The following is a 14,355-nucleotide window of genomic DNA, read 5'->3' on the forward strand; positions in this document are numbered from 1 at the left end:
AGTCCCGTCTTCTGAGGGCGTCAGTGGGTTTCCAGCTCTGTGTGCCGGCCCGAGGCAGCTCCGGCTGGAAGATCCCAGAGGCGGGTGGATGCAGCCCCCTCTGGGATCCTGCCACCTGGCACAGGGGGCCGGGCCCGCTGCCTGCCCTGGTACAGCCCAGGTTCCCAGGAGCTCATGCTAGCCAATCTCCTGGGGACTGGCATGGTGGCCTCCCCACCTGGGTCTCAGCTGACGTCACACGGACGCAACAAAATGATGGGTGCCCGAAGAACTGGGCGAGGTCCTTGATGTCTACTGAGTGTCCCCCCACTACTGCACAAGCCCCCACTCTGGATCTGAAGCGTCCCCACCCTCCCCCTCTCCTGGCCGTTGGAGCCAGATGGGGCCTCTGGAGGCCTGGGGGTCACATCTCCGCCCAGAATGCTCTGGAAGGCCACTGCGCCCACCTGACCACCTATCACAGCACTGGGGACAACCTCGAGCCGCCCCCGGATGACCGGGGCCACAGGTCCCAGGGGGCGGGGACAGACCCCAGGACCACCCTCTCCCGCTGGACTGCCAGCTCCCTCACCCCTTGCTGGTCCCCCATTCTCTTCTTCTTCTTTTTTTTGTCTTTTTAACCAATGGACTTTACAGTTTCGAGGAATTTTAGGTTTACAGAAACAATGGGTGGGAGGCCCAGAGCCCCCATACCTGCTCCCCAGCCCCCCTGACAGTGCCCCCCTGGCAGGGCAGCTGTGTATCCAGGACCGTGGACAAGCTGCCTGGGCTCCCTTGCCATTAGCCAAAGCACAGGGTTCACGGCCCGTTCCCTCCCCACGGTCTGAACCCTGTGGTTTTGACAAACGTCCTGTGTTCACCGGTGCAGCTTCCCAAGGCTGGCCCTGCCACCCTCAGCAGGCCGTGTCCACTGATAAGGTGCTTCCTCCCTCTTTGGGGGCCCTCCCTGCCGAGCGCAGGCCCAGGGGACCTTCCCCAGGACTCAGGACTGGGGTAGGGACTCTCACTGGTGCAGACATCTCCTCCACCCCAGACACTGAGCAACCTGGGGCTTTGTGCAGGAGGGAGCCTCCCAACTCCCAGGGAGGCCCCTGATTCATGACCTTGGGGAAACCCAGGCCAGCCCCTGCCCTGCCCCGTGGGAGCTGTGTGGCCTTGGGCCGGCTGCTTTCCCTCTCTGGGCCTGCTTCCTCATCTGTTAGTGGATTTCCTGGCAGTGCCGGGGGCTTATTAGTGATGAGACTTGAAAGGAGGTAGAATCGCCCAGAGCCGCGTTGCTCCCTCCCCTGAGGGTGGGGGGGGGGGGGACCTGGAAGTTGGCAGAGAGGGGAGGAGCCAGCATCACCAAGGCTGCAAACCACTGAGGCTTTCTGTTTCTATGGCAACCGGGAGCGGCACTCAGCCCCGGTTCTGTAGAGGCCTAGGGGCTCAGGGCAGTCCTGGGGTAGGGGGCTGGGCTGCAGGAGGGGAGGGAGCCAGGACCCAAGGCTGGCTGAGCCCTGGTCCCCCCCGGGGCCTCGGGTCGCTGGAGGACAGGCCCTGGGTGCAGAGCAGCTGCCTCTGTCTGCAGGCTGGGTCTCTTGCCATCTCCAGGAGGGGCCAGGGCTGGAGTCTGAGGCACCCCCCTCAACATCAAGGAGCCTCAAACTTTCTGGGCTGACCTGCCTGCCTGGCCTGCTTTCCTGCTTCCCCCACTTTCCCAGCCTCTGCCCTCAGCCTCCTGGGAGGAGGGCGTTATCAGCCCTACCCTGGGCTGGATGAGCAGCCAGGTGAAAGCCAGCTCCTGCCCGGCCCTGGGCAGCTGCCAGGCCCAAGAAGCTGCCCTGGAGACAGCTGGCAAGGCTGGTGGCTCCCAAGCCCCCACCTCCTGATGCTGGGGTCAGAGCCCCATGCACATGGGGCTGGCAAAGTGCCAGAGGCTTCTGCAGGCACCTAGAAGCTGAATTGGAACCAGTGCAAGGGAGTGACAGAACCAGTTTTTGGCTGAGAAGTGGCGAGCCCCCTGTCCATGAGGTGTCCAAGTGGGAAGGTGCCCACAGCCCCCGGCGGCAGACTCAGCTGGGCCCCCTCAGCGTTCCTCGAGGGAGGGCCAGGAGCCCTGACCGTACTCCTAGGGACCAACCCTTGCAAGGGTTTGCTGAAGGAGCCCCAGCCGCGAGTGAGCAGGGGCCACAGACAGGCTACTGTGGAGTCCCTGCCCCCTGCAGACCCTCCTGCGGAGAAGGGGGTCCCAGCCCCTCTTTGGGATGGGAGCTTATATGCCCCCTCCTCCCGTGACACCCACACAAACACACATCCCCACATACACTTCCAGGCAGTCAAAACTGGGGGATCCCTGACCGCCAGGGCACCCTGAAGATGGGAGGCAGAGAGCACTGGCGGAGAGGCTGTGACGCTGTGAACGGACGTCCCCAGCTCCGCAAACACTCCCAGGGCCACCGAGCCAGCCGGGGCAGAGCTCTGGGCTGCTGGGGGACGCTTGAGACTGGAAGGCTCTCAGATCTCAGCAAAGTCCACCAACCCAACTTCAGCCAACTCAACCCACATTTAATTTAGTGCAGTTCATTTCGGTTCAATTCAGTCCAACTCCAACTCAACGGAAATCCAAAATGTATTTCATCTTAACCCAATCGGGGCAAAATTCAGCTCACCCCTAATCAATCTGCCCAGGATTGAAGGAGAGGCACCTCCTGTGAGGGGCCTTCAGATACTTGCCCCCAAACCTAGTGCAGACCACCCACCTGTCTGCCCACCTGGGTGGTCAGCCCAGCTGTCTGCTCTGCCAGAATGCAAACTGAGAAGGCAAGGCTGAGGGGGGGGTCTTGCTCATTCCTGCCCCTGGCGTGACTCCTCCCCCTCCTTCTCCTCCTTCTCTTTCTCCTCACCATCACTGCCATCCTCATCACCATCACTCCGTCTTCATCACCACCCTTACCGTGCTCTATCACCATCGTCGTCTTCATCCTCTGTTAATTCTTCATTACGTCCTCCCCATCCTCCTCCGTCATGCCTTCGTCTTCCCCATCATTGTCCCTCTACCACGGTCTTTATCACCACCACCTTCGTGTTTGCTGAGCCTTTGTGGTTGGCCCTCCATATCCACAGGTTCCACATCCATAGATTCAACCAACCATAAACGAAAAATATTAAAAAAAAAAAAAATCCTTGAAAGTTCTCAAAGAGCAAAACTTTGAATTTGCCCTACACAATGGCAACCATTTACACAGCATTTACATTGTATTCGGTATATTGAAGAGTTTAGAGATGATTTAAAGTGTGTGGAAGGATTTGCTAGGTTCCCAGGTGCTGCTAGGGCTAAAGAATCCACCTGCCAGCGCAGAAGACATAAGAGGTGCGGGTCCAACCCTTGGGTCTGGAAGATCCCCTGGAGAAGGAAATGGCAACCCGCTCCAGTATTCTTGCCTAGTGAATCCCACGGACAGAGGAGCCTGGCAGGTTATAGTCCATAGCATCACAGAGAATTGGACACGACTGCAATGACTTAGCACGCGTGCAAATACCAGGCTGTTTTGATAAGGGACGCAAGCATCCAGGGATTTTGTTCTTGGGGGCAGGGGCGGTCCTGGGTCCCATCCCGTGGATGCCCAAGGGACAGCGTGTCTGCAGCAGAGCTTTGAGCAATATCCAAACATGGGTCTTTCATCTCACAACAGAGCTGGGCACCATCAGCCCCGCTTCACAGAAGGGAAAGCTGGGCTGCTAGGGGCGAGGCAGGTCGCCCCCGGTGACGTACAAGCTGGTGGCTTTCATCGAATCTGGGAGTGAGGCCCACACTGCCCGACTCCAGGCCTGTCCCTGACCACGAGCGCCCCCGCCAGGCCCCAGGAGGGGGTTTCTGCTGCTCACAGAGGGGGCTGCTCTCTGAAGCCTCCTTCTGGGAGTGGCACGCGCAGGCCTCTCCCTCTTTCCCTCCATGCGGAGCAGCCCCTTCCCGCCTCCCTGCAGGGGGACAGCTTCCCCATTGTGCCTGCTGGGCTCCCAGCTGCTTGTTTGGCCAAATCTCCCACCTTGATTAAGGACCCTGGTCCCCTGGCTTACCCATCGTCCTCCTGGAACGCTGACAGCCTCCGGATTGGTTTTTACCCAAATCGTTAATGACTTCAAACAATTTACAGAGGGGTCTGCCTCTCCAGCCTCCACGGCAGTGGTTTGAATCCACGGTGATGCCTGAGATTTGCCCCAGGGCTCGGGGTCACCACCCCGGGGGAGGCAGGGACCTTCCCATTGGCAGCGCTAGGGGCTCCAGGAAGGGCCTGTTTGTTGAATGGACATGTGAATAGATGGACAGAGGGATGGCTTGATTTGTTCAAATAAGATTATTTTGTGGTTATACAAACAATCCACACTCAGGGTTGGAATTTTGGAAAATACAAAAAAATTAAATGCCAAGAAAAAGAGAGAAGCAGAAAGAAAACAGCCAGCCTCATACTCCCCAGAGAAAACAGCCTTGAGCATTTTGGAGTCATTTCTTCTGTACAGGCTTCTATTATATGTCTAGCTTTGTATATTATCTTCTGCACTCAACATTTTCTAGTTTATTAAATATTCATTGAAAGCATGACTTTTTTTAACAAAAATCTTATTATGGAATTTTCCAAACATACACAAAAACGGAGACTCGTGCAACAAGCCCCCAGTTAACCACCCTCAGCTTCGACAGCAGTCAGTTTTTGCCAGTATTTTATGATCTATGCCCTTTCTTGGGTGAATGCTGTTATGGGTTGCATGGTCCCCCTCCCCACCAAAATACACCCAAGGCCTAATCCCTGGTCCCTGTGGCTGTGACCTTATTTGGAAATAGATGTAATGAGTTCAGTTCAGAGGCGGTCAGATGGGTATAGAACCAGACCCACACCCTGGTTTAGCCACGTCTGTTAGGATCATTTTCCTGGTAGATGTAAAAAGAGAGGAAGTATACCAAAACAATTTTTAAAAATAGCTGACGGGGGACTCAACTTTCTTGCATGCTTACTCTGCGCCAGGCAACACTTGAGGCGTCTTACCTCATTAAATGTGGCCAACAGCCCTATGAGGTGGGTACTGTCACCCGTTTTTTTTAATCTGGCCCCACCACACGGCGTATGGGATCTTATTTTCCTGAAGGGACTGAACTTGTCCCCTGTGCAGGGGAAGCTCAGAGTCCTAACCACGGAACCGCTGGGCAAGTGCCCATTATCCCAATTTAAAGATGGAGACACTGAGGCTCAGATAAGTTAAAGACCAAGACAAGGTCACCCTGCTGGCAGGTGGCCCAGTGAAGATCCAAACCGTGCCAGGCCCTGCCGTTTCCTCGTCCCCGTGGGAAACAGAGCTGACCGCTGGGTCTCTGCAGACGGAGCCCAGAGCGGGAACACCAGCTCAAGGCCGGACTCCCGGTTCCTTGACCCCCTCTCCTGACGTGCCGTCCACTCCGGCAGCGTCTCCCCCGTGGGTGTCCCCTGGACTCGGCATGACCTTCAAGCTCACAGCCTCCTCCCATCCAAGCGTGTCTGTCATCACGGCCCGCAGGGTCCTCTCTTTCCGTCTCAGGCGGGCCAGCGGCCCCTGAGCACCTGGGGCTCAAAGTGCGTCATCCCCCGCGCACATTCAGGGCTCTCACCTGCTTCCAGCCCTCACTCCCCTCATCGCTCAGCTGGTCTCAACAGTGCACAGAGTCTCTCCTTTACCAGAGTGCACACACGCGTGCACACACCTTCACTCTCTTACCCCTCGCCGCGTTTATGACACTCAACCAGCAAAACCCCAGCCCTGGTGAAATACAGCTTTCACCCTGATCAAGGAAGAAGAAAAGACACAAATCACGAACATTAGGAATCAAAGAGGAGGCTTACTGCAGCGCTGGCAAGCACTTAGACCAGTGCGCTCAGCGGCTTCGACGGAATGGATGAAAAGCGAGAGACGCAAATCAACCAAAACCAACCAAGGCGTGTTTACTGGAATCGAACGATTTAATAAATGGATGACGGACAGTGCAAACCAGCTTTCTCTGTGTGTGGAAAGTTATGGGTAAGCAAGAGGAGGGGACTAGAATGATCCCTGCAACGATTTATTATAGGCGCACACGGTTACATGCAGACACCTTTACAGATGTGTGTGTGTGTACATGGTAACTATGAACACACGCGTCTCCTTGCTCTGTGGTCTGGAGGGCCCTGAAAGGAATGATTCCCCAGAAGCAAGAAGCACCTAGTGCCCAGTGTTCGGTTTCTAATGCCTTCTCCCAATAAAAGGAACCAGGGCTCCTCGGTGAAATGGCTGATTCCAGCACTGCTCCGGGCTCTTGCAGTGCCACAAAGTAGCAACGTGCTCAGAAACAGAGTGCACACGGGCACACAACGGAGGGGCGGGCACAGGAGCCACCGGAAGGGTTCCCAGTGGCCAAGCCTGGGAAACTTGCAGCAAAAGCGAAGTCGTCCTGGCTTGTAACCCCATATCCACGAATCCGTCCTGATGTGAACAACACTTCCCTCCTTGTTTTGTGATACTCCGTATGAAAACCAGGCAAAGATATTCTGAGAGAAGAAAACTACAGTCTGGGATCTCTCATGAATATAGATATGAACGTTCGTAACAGAGTATTAGCAAATGGAACCCGTGATACCTGCTGAAACATACCTGGTAAAACTTCCTGACTAAGTGGATTTGTTCCAAGCATGTTAAGTGAGTCCAGCATTTGAAAACCATCCCACGTAATTCACCCCTTCAACAGACTGAAAGAGGAAATTGATAAGCTCACCTCGATGCATCCAGAAAACTGAGAGAATGTCATGGAGTTCAACACCTATTCGTCATAAACACTCTTATCAAACCGAGACCGGATGGGAAATTTCCTCAACCTGACACGGGGAGCAGCGGAAAATGTATAGATCGTATCGCCGCTCGGCGAAGGCGTGTTATCACATCCTAAAGGAAGGTGGTTTTCAGCCAAGATGGGTAAAATGGCCAGTGAGAGCGGACGGAGCCTCCAAAGGAATCCAGTTACACCGTAGAAGAAGTCTGTGGCTGAGGACTTCCCGGGCAACCCAGTAGTTAAGACTCTGCAGGGGCCACAGGTTCCGTCCCTGGTCAGGGAGCTAAGATCTTGCATGCCACATGGCAAGGCCAGAGATTAACTAATTTAAATGACTTTGAAAACGGAGAGATGTTTGTGGCAGCAGTCGTCGCCAATCTGTAAGAGGAGGGGGGACCCCCTTCATACACGGTGATGGGAAAACGGCGATCTGTGTGGCTGAGCGAACTGCTTTCCTTCTTCACAACAGACACCGAAAGAACTCAGACTTCGACAGTATAAAGATTTCAGCATGAAAGACAAAACTCTAAAACTTAACGAGAATAAAGGAAAACCACGTTCATAAGCTTGGCGTGGGTAGAGATTTCATAATAAGCCACAAAGACCACTAGACACAGCAAAAAGCTTCATTGATTTAGCTCCATTAAGGTAATAAATTCTGTTTATTAAAATCCTGCATATATTCTCCATATTTTAAAAACACATACTGAAATATTTATAAGTAAATGAAGAGGAATTGAGGTTTTGATGCAAAATGGATTCAAGCAACTGTGGTGAAAACAAAACAAGACCCCCAAAAAGGTAAGCCCCTCACTGCACCCCTCAGAAGTCAGTATGGGATTCAGAGCCAGAACATATAAAGAGCTCTCACAAACCAACAAGAAAATGACAGTGATGCAATGGGAAAGTGGATAAAGGCAGGGACAGGGATTACACAGAGAGGAAACACAGATGGCAAACGTTTACCTACTATGAGCTCATCCCCTATGCAAACTAGGCCATGCAAAATAGCACAGGAAGGTTCCGTCTCCCCCTGAGACCTGCCAGGTAGCACGAAGCAAGACACAGACAGAGAGGGCTGAGGCCACGGCCCAAGGCCGCAGACTCATCTGGAGGGTGTGTAAGAAATACAAACAGCTCCTGAGGATGACCGCGCCCACCCCAGCACCCTGCCTGCGCCAGGCAGGTGTCTAATCATTCCCAAAAGCCTTTGCTTAGCAGCTACTTTGTACTGATGCTTTCAACATAACTTCTCAATTAAGCTTTTCATACTATTCATGGGGTTCTCAAGGCAAGAACACTGCAGTGGTTAGCCATTCCCTTCTCCAGTGGACTATGTTTGCCACACTTAACCATCCCAGACAATATAACGAGATCATCATTTTGGAGGTGAGGCCGTAGAGAAGCAAAATGGTCCACCCCAGCTCACCCCGGGAGGATGGAAGCTTGGAGGTGAACAAGCCCAGGTAGGGGCTCGGGAACCACCCTGTCTGTCAGCGGTGTTGACGTTGACATACGCTGGGCGCCGGGGTCCCGGAGATAAGGGAGAGCATGTTACTTGTACCAGAGGCAGCATGCAAATATTCACCTCGCTCGGTTGGTAAACAATCTGCCTGGAATGCAGGAGACTCTGGTTCGATTCCTGGGTCAGGAAGATCCCCTGGAGAAGGGATAGGCTGCCCACTCCAGTATTTTTGGTCTTCCCTTGTGGTTCAGCTGGTGAAGAATCTGCCTGCAATGTAGAAGACCTGGGTTCGATCCCTGGGTTGGGAAGATCCCCAGGAAAAGGGAAAGGCTACCCACTCCAGTATTCTGGCTTGGAGAATCCCATGGATTGTATAGTCCACGGGGTTGCAAAGAGTCAGACAGGGCTGAGCGACTTTCACTTTCACAAATACATTTTTTTTGAGAGGGTTGGAAACACCTGTTCCTTTGTTACCACCAGCAGTAATCAGCTTAAGTGCAAGCCTTGAAGCTGATGCCTGAACGATCTGGCGACTCTTGGTTAACCGCCTTGCCTGTGGGAGCTCTCTCTCCTCCACAATGAAGTCAGAAAAGCCCTTGTAATTATTGAACAGTCAGTGTAGAAGCCAGGACCCCCGTTGTGGAAGCTGGAGGTCCAGAGGAGAAGGAGACCTGGCCACGGCCCCTGGAGGCTGGGCACACGGGCCAGGCAGCAGGCGGGCCCGGACCCTTGAGCAGTGAGGGCCACGCCCAGCCCAGCTGCCCACCTGGACAACAGGCCGGCAGGGCTGGGGACCAGCCCTCTGCCCTGGTCTGGTGGGGAACGTGGAGCAGTTCCGTGCAAGGACCCGGAGGTCAATTCTACACCATGGCTGAGGAGCGGGGGACTTGGCCTCTCACTTCCGCTTGCTGTGTCTCAGCTTCCTCCCCTGAAGACCCAGAGTTAGTCCACGTAAAGCACTTGGAAAAGAGTCGGACACACGAGCCCGACTTTGTATCAGCCACTGTGACTGCTATGGCTTGAAACAGCATCAACATTCAGGGAACCCCAGCTGTCCCCCGACGTCAACAAGGCTCCAGATTTCATGCAGTCCCCAGACTGCTCCCCCCAGCACCCATCTTACCTTTCTCAGTCCACTGATGACCTTGTCCTGCCCTGGCTTGGACCAGAAATCCTGGAGCCTGCAGCAGCCAGGCCAGCCCAGATGATGCTAACAAACCACGGGCGTCCCAGGGGCTTCAGGTGAGAGAGCTCGGCCTGTGTTCCCGCCTGTTCATCGCATCTCGAGAGGACCCGAGCCAACAGGCTTCCCCGTGCACTGGGCCCCCCTCCACATCCCTGGCCACTGGTCTAGTGGCCACGTCCGGCTCCTGCAGTGGGAAGCGTGACCTTCCCTTGGGGAGATGCCTTGCGTATCTGCGACATCAGCACTGTGGCCAAAGTCCCCTGTGACCCCCCTCCCCCCGCCTCACGCCCACTTCTACTGCATTGTCAGCCAGTTCCGCTGGCTCTGCCCTCCAGCACAGAGAACCCCATCCCTCCCCATCACCTGCTGCCCTCCCTCGGCACCCCCCAGGCACAGCCTCTCTGGCCAGAGTGCCAGCCTCCTCCTCCAAGCTGGCCCTGCTGCCTCCATTCTGCCCCCAAAGGCCACTCCAACTCAGCAGCCTGTGAGAGTGAAAGCGTTAATCACTCAGTCTGACTCTTTGACACCCTGTGGACAGTAGCCTGCCAGGCTCCTCTGTCCCTGGGATTCTCCAGGCAAGAATACTGGAGTGGGTTGCCATGCCCTTCTCTGGGGATCTTCCTGACCCAGGGGTCGAACCTGGGTCTCCATTGAAAGCAGATTCTTAACTGTCTGAGCCACCAGGGAAGCCCCTAACTCAGCAGCCATGGAGACCCTTTAAAGTGCAGATCAGATCACGCCTTGCTTAAAAATCCCCCAACATTCCCATCCTCACACACAGGGTGGTCCCCACAGACACCGTCTGCAGAGCTTGTGGCCAAGTGCACCTCAGGCTTGGCAAGATGCCACCTGGCAGGCCCGCTGCTAGGAACTGACCCCAGAGAGGTCGTTACGGATGCAGGGAGAGGCAGCTTTAAAAACTCATGGCTGTGCGTGCTGAGTCCCCGCAGTCGTGTCCGACCCTTTACGACGCTGTGGTCTGCAGCCCGCCAGGCTCCTCTGTCCATGGGGTTCTCCAGGCAAGATTACTGGAGTGGGTTGCCGTGCCCCACTCAGGGATCAAACCCCATCTCTTACATCTTACATTGGCAGGCGGGTTCTTTACCACTAGCGCCCCCAGAGCCCGCAAGGGACCCTCTGCAGTGGCAGACCCTGACCACTGGGCTACGTAACTGAGTCACACGGCACAAGAATCAGATAAAGAGCAGCGCTTCCCAGGTAGCTCAGACATGCGTACCCTTCTAGGTGACCCTGTGAGCTCTAGAGAAAAATGAGAGATGCCCAGAAGGGCGTGTCCTAAAGGCTGTGCCAGGCTCACCAGCCGTGTGCCTCAACCAGGTGACCGTGGGCAGCCCATATCTTTTGGAAGCTCTTCCACAAGCTGGTCTTTTCCCATATCGGTGAAGAATTTCCCACCCGGCACCTGTTCCCTGCCCCCTCCTCCAGGCAGTCCTCCTGCCAGCACCCGTCTGCACCTCACTCCTGTACCAGCCTCAGGGCGGTGAGGACCAGGGTGAGTCACACCCACCGGGGGGCACAAGACAGGGGACGGCAGTTGTCTGGGGCCCTAGGATCCCTCTGTGTTACTTCCCAGAGACGATGCAGCCCCCTAAGAGACAGGCATCCTCTGTGATTCCACGGGCCCAGGACCCTCCCCCTCCGCCCTCCCTGGGCTCAGAGCTGAGCGCTGCCGTCCACGGATCCCAGCAGAGAGTGCAGAGTGGTGCCTCCTGAGTGTTTGATGGAGACTCTGGGGCGCTGGCGTCCCCACTCCATGTATTGGCTGCCCTGCACTGCAGGGCCGAGCAGGACCCATGGGCAGGGCATGATCTCTGCTATGAACCCAAATCTGAAATGCTGGGCCTTTCCCGGAAGCCCGGAAAATAGGCTGCCGGGCAGCTCCTGCCCCATGTTCCCCAGCTTTTTGCTGGGAGGAGCTGTCTTCCCAGCTTCCAGACTTCCAGAGTCCACTTCCCTGAAGCAACTCTTCCCTCCCCTCACTTCCCATGTGACAGGCGATCAGATGGTTTCAGGGAATTAAAGCAGCCCAGTCCCTGGTGAATCTGCCGTGGTCTCTCCGATCAGACAAATACGGCTGATTTTCATACCACAGCTTGGAGGTTTATCAAGTTTCAGGGTTTAAAAGAACATCTTCGAATTAATTATTTCACATGGTTAATACATGACATGCATGGAACACAGCCACATAGACAGTCTTGTGAAACAGAATTGGAGAGCGTCTTCCCCGAGGCCTCGAGGTCCTTAGAAGTACCATTCTGAATTGCTCCATGGAATTCCAATCTATGGATGGTGCTGAATTTATCCGAATTATTCCTCAGTGTTAGACAGGCAAGTGGTTTCTCATTTTTTTCTGAGGGTCGTGTCTATTGTATAATTTTTAATAACCAGGACCTTAGGATGTCAGCACGATTTTTGACCATAGTCAATATTCCTTAAAATGACGCTTGTAATCTACGGTTACATAGATTCTTAATAAAGCTCTGATGATTGTATTTATTGTATGATTTTTAATAACTAGGACTGCAGGATGTCAGCATCCTTTTTTTCACCATATTCAATATTCCTTAAAATGATGCTTGTAATCTACAGTTACATAGATTCTTAATAAAGCTCTGATGATTGTATTTATTATATGATTTTTAATAACTAGGACTGCAGGATGTCAGCATCCTTTTTTTCACCATATTCAATATTCCTTAAAATGACGCTTGTAATCTACGGTTGCGTACATTCTTATTCTGCGGGTGAACTTGTATGCGGCCCTGTAAAGGGTCCCTGGTTCTCAGCAGAAGGAGGCAGCATGGAGCAGGACCTGCCCGGGGGGATCTCGTACACCAGCCCCTTCCACCTGAGAGCCCACCGCCTACATCCACAACCACTGCCCACTCCCTGACCCCCACCCTCAGGACAGCATTGAACTTGGCTTCCGCTCCTCCTGGGGACCTTCCTGGGTGCAGACGACTAGTCAGATGCACCCCCAAGAGGTGTTCCCAAGTCACCTGTGCACTGGGCACCAGGGTAGAGGTGGCCACCCCTGCCTCTCTTCCTCCTGCCCCCTCCACAGCCACTGACCCCCAAAACCCGGGCTCCAGGGTCCCCATGTCCTCTGAGCCTGTCTCAGGGCTGCCCCGACTGCTCGGGAGGTGGGTGGGCGTGGTCCTCCAGTCTCCAGGGGTGCGTGGGGCCCACAGCACGTGAGAGAACCACGGTGATACAGGAAGTCAGCTATGCAAGCCCAGCTGCTCTCCCGCTGTGTGGATGTCAGACCGTTTCCATAACTTAAGACACAAGCAGAAAACTCAGCCCAGTGGCCAAAGCCAGTCAGCCCCATCAGCCAGCAGAAAGAGCTGAGCTAACCATCGGCAAGCAGTGGGAGTCCCAAGCTCCTGTCAGTCTAAGCCCTTAATATGGATTTTTTCTTTTTCTGTTTTGGATTGGCATGTATGTTTATTTGTTCTAAATTTGACTTAGTGATCAGTATTTTAAAACCAGGACATTTTCCCAACCATGCAAACTTCAGCCTTCTCTTGAAAAGTCTGGAGCTCTGCCTGTACTGGGCCTGCAGTCCACCAGGCAGATTGATCAGAAACAGCACGGGGGCCAAGGGAGGGGGCGGGGGCGGGGATGGCAGTGGTGCTGAAGGCTGTGCCAGGGCCCAGGGCCCCAGCTTGGCCATAGCACTGCTGCAGGTTCTGTCTGCTGACCGCCTGCCAGGGGCCAACGCTGACCTGAAACAAGGCACCATCCCTGGGGCCCAGGTTGGTAGGATGAGTCCACGAAAGTGAAAATTGCTCAGTCATGTCCGACTCTTTGGGACCCCACGGAAGTCCGTGGACTTCTCCAGGCCAGAATACTGGAGTGGGTAGCCTTTCCCTTCTCCAGGGGATCTTCCCAACCCAGGGATCAAACCCAGGTCTCCTGCATTGCAGGCGGATTCTTTACCAGCTGAGCCACCAGGATGACTCCTTGAGGTCCTTCCCAAATGAGGGGTCGGGGAAAGACTGCGATGAAGCTGCGCCCGTCACACTGCAGCCCGCACACGTGGAGCTGGAGTCCTGCCCTCGGCCGCGACCACCCTCCTGGGGACAGGCAGGCAGGTGTTCAGGACTACCACCGTCCTTAAACGCAGGGAGGGCCCAGCACTGCTCTCCATGGTGCTGAAGAAAGTCCTCGTCACTGCCGTGGTCTCCCATTCCACCCAGGAACTCAATCTCCCCTGAAAGCGGTGCGGCTACGGGCTTATGTCCATGAATTTCACTGGTCCAACACACACCACATCACCTGGACATGGCTGGCCTCACAGAAGAGCGGACACACTCCCGGAGCTCTGTGGGCGCTGCCCTGAAGATGCGGCTTGTGTTTTAAACCAGTCGCCAGCACCTACTCTTATTTCCTGCAATCCCTCATAAAACACAATTGGAAGCCAGGATTCAGAGATGAGAGCCACTCTCTTGCTGTTACTCCAGGTAACCCACTTAAAGCGTGCTGCTGCCTAGCCCTGGGCTTTGGATTTGCTGGACTTGAAAGTCCCAGTTTCTCAGGAAAGGATGCTTCTTGCAGGGAGCACAGCCTGTTCCCTCAGTCTAGAAGCTAGGGTCTCCCTCTGGCTCTCCTGCTGTAACATGAGGCCAGCGGACAGAGAAGTCTTTTCTCTACTACCGTGGCCATCAAGGATGCTCAGGGGAGACGAGTGCAGTGGGGGCACTGCGGCTGGAACCCAGGCAATTCAGTGAGGAGGGGGTGTCTCAGAGTGCACTCTTGCTCAGCAATAAAGAACAAAAGAAAACTCAGCACCCAGTGCAGCTGCTGCTGCTGTTCAGTGGCTAAGTCGTGTCTGACTCTGTGCAACCCCATGGACTGCAGCACAAACTC

The sequence above is a fragment of the Budorcas taxicolor genome, chromosome 6 (genome assembly GCF_023091745.1).
Source record: "Budorcas taxicolor isolate Tak-1 chromosome 6, Takin1.1, whole genome shotgun sequence".
Classification (NCBI taxonomy): Eukaryota; Metazoa; Chordata; class Mammalia; order Artiodactyla; family Bovidae; genus Budorcas; species Budorcas taxicolor.